Source organism: Myotis lucifugus, unplaced genomic scaffold (genome assembly GCF_000147115.1).
Source record: "Myotis lucifugus unplaced genomic scaffold, Myoluc2.0 scaffold_18, whole genome shotgun sequence".
Classification (NCBI taxonomy): Eukaryota; Metazoa; Chordata; class Mammalia; order Chiroptera; family Vespertilionidae; genus Myotis; species Myotis lucifugus.
Genome location: NW_005871066.1, coordinates 13,815,645 through 13,818,018, shown reverse-complemented (window position 1 = coordinate 13,818,018; position 2,374 = coordinate 13,815,645).

Below are 2,374 nucleotides of genomic sequence, written 5' to 3'. Positions count from 1 at the left end.
CTCGACTGCAATGGGTGCAGGCCGGGCTGAGGGATGCACCCCCCCCCCCCCACCGAGTGCACAAATTTTGTGCCCCGGGCCTCTAGGATATATATATATATATATATATATATATATATATATATATTTGACTATTTGTAAGAAGTTATGTTAATGATGTGAGTGATAAAAAACTTCTCACCCTGGAAGAAGTGAAGAAGTGGCAACTTAAGATTTGGTGGTGTAGTCCTATGAACAGCACCTAAAAGATTGATGAAGATGTATTCTATTATGATTTTTACATATTTCCTATTAAAAAAGAAGAATCATAATTTCTGAATGGAAATACTACTTCATGTGACTCTTTAGGTGAGGTTCAATGGGAAAGAAAATTAAAATATTTTAGACTTGGAGTCATGGGTCTATTTTATATAAACCTCTAGCCAGTGGCAGCAATCTAAACTATTTTTTCTGTGTACAATGCATTGTCAAAAAGCATTCTGCTATGAGAAAAATGAAAAGATATAAATAGAGAGAGATTTTGCCATTGGTATTGTGTTTCCTGTTTATATATCTGCATTTTAAGTGCCTGCCAGTGCCTTTGAGTAAGAATACATCTAAAGCAAGACAAGCAGGTCAGAAATTTGACCTACTTTCTTCATCTTTCTGCTTAACAGCATAGAGAAAGCTTAAGAAAGTGAACCTCCGTAATTTAAAAAAATTTGAAAATTGTAAAAATAGGCAAAGAACATATACTCTATCCTCAGCCATCCCTAGGAAACAAACAAACAAACAAATGACAGCTACTTAAGTAAGATGAAAATTTGTAAATAACTTTCTCAGAAAATAATTATTCAATTATACCTACATAAAGGAATAATGATTTTCATAGAGAAACTCTAATTACTGTTTTTTCCCCTTAGTTATAAGCTTTGAGCCTAGTTGACTCACTCATTGGACAAAATTATTGAAAGACCACTGCAGGACACTGGCTATGTATTAATTCATCATATGTCTCTGCCCTAAAGCATTTTCTACATAGTTACCACAAGCACTGTTGTAAATTATATGGTAAATGCTGAGATATGTGTATGGATAGAATCCTGGTCACAGTAGGAAACCATCACAATGTTAGTATTTGAATTCAGGTTGGAGGATTCCGGTCAAGGGCATGTACCTGGGTTGCGGGCACATCCCCCGTGGGAGATGTGCAGGAGGCAGCTGGTCGATGTTTCTCTCCCATCGATGTTTCTAACTATCTATCTCTCTTCCTTCCTCTCTGTAAAAAATCAATAAAATATATTTAAAAAAAAAGAAAGTAATAATAGCTGCTGCAGTATATATAGACCCTGTAGTCATTCACCTGTGTCCAAAATGTTATTTCTAGTTGTGGTGGGAAAGGGGGTTCTGGTTGATTTGACTTTTCAGGGATCCCAGTTGATAGAATCACCCTCATCTTCAACATAGAGTTTCTGAGAGATCTCTGGACATCAATATACAGCCCAGAGATCCCACTTCTAGGAATATATCCTAAGAAGCCTGAGACACCAATCAGAGAGAAACATTCACCCCTATTTTCATAGCATTATTTACCATAGCTAAGATCTGGAAACAGTCCAACTGCCCATCAGTAGATGGGTGGATAAAAAAGCTGTCTGTGGTACATTTACACCATGGAATACTATGCAGCTATAAAAAGAAGGATCACTTACTTTATGAGACAACATAGAGGGCCCTGGAGAGTATTATGATAAGCAAAATAAGCCAGTCAGAGAAAGATAAATATCATATGGTCTCCTATATGTGGAATTGAATGAACAAAAGAAACTGACAAAATAGATCCAGAGACATGGAAGCATGCTGCAGACTGACGATTCTCAGAGGGAAGGGATGGGGAAGAGATTAACCAAAGAACTTATATCACATATGCATAACCCATGGACACAGTCAATAGTGCAGTGAAGGCCTGGAGGGGGTGGGGTAGGTAGAGGGGGTCAGTGAGAGAAACAGGGGGCATCTGTAATACTTTCAGCAATAAAGATAAATTTAAAAATATATACAGCTAGAAGCCCAGCCTAGAAATGGTCTATATTACTTCTGCCCACATTTTATTGGCCAGAATTCAGTGATCTGGCCATGTTGCAAGGGAGGCTTGGCAATGTTGTTTAGCTGTATGCCCAGGAAAAATGGATAATGATAATAGACGGTTAATCTTTGCCACAGGCCTGACATGCTATTCTAATGGAGAGCAGTGATTTTCTCACATCTGGGAGTTTCACCATCAGATTGCTATTTATGAAGATCACTTGGGTACACTATAAAGAATATACTAGAGTAGGACAAGACTAGTAAGGTCATGGAAGATAGGTCATGCACGTAGGTGATTAGAATACAA